Genomic DNA, 290 nt, shown 5'->3' on the forward strand with positions numbered 1-290 from the left:
GTGTTCATACTGAGAGGACGTGTTAATTTCAAGTCTATTATGTTCAAATTATCTCACAGGATGCAGAGGGAGTGTTTATTGGAAACTATTTCTATTAAGGATTACATTCAAATACTTATGCAAAATCATAATACAGTATTCGCAAAATGTTCTGTGCCAAATAAATTTAGCACATATGTTCATAGTAAATGGATCTTTCATTATATATGTAAAGTGAACCCAGCCTCTATATAAATCAAAACCAATATTTTGTATATGAAATACCACTTTTGTTGGGGGGGGGGGGGGCT

This window comes from Morone saxatilis, unplaced genomic scaffold, assembly GCF_004916995.1.
Source record: "Morone saxatilis isolate NCDOM2014 unplaced genomic scaffold, NCSU_SB_2.0 Contig17, whole genome shotgun sequence".
Taxonomy (NCBI): Eukaryota; Metazoa; Chordata; class Actinopteri; family Moronidae; genus Morone; species Morone saxatilis.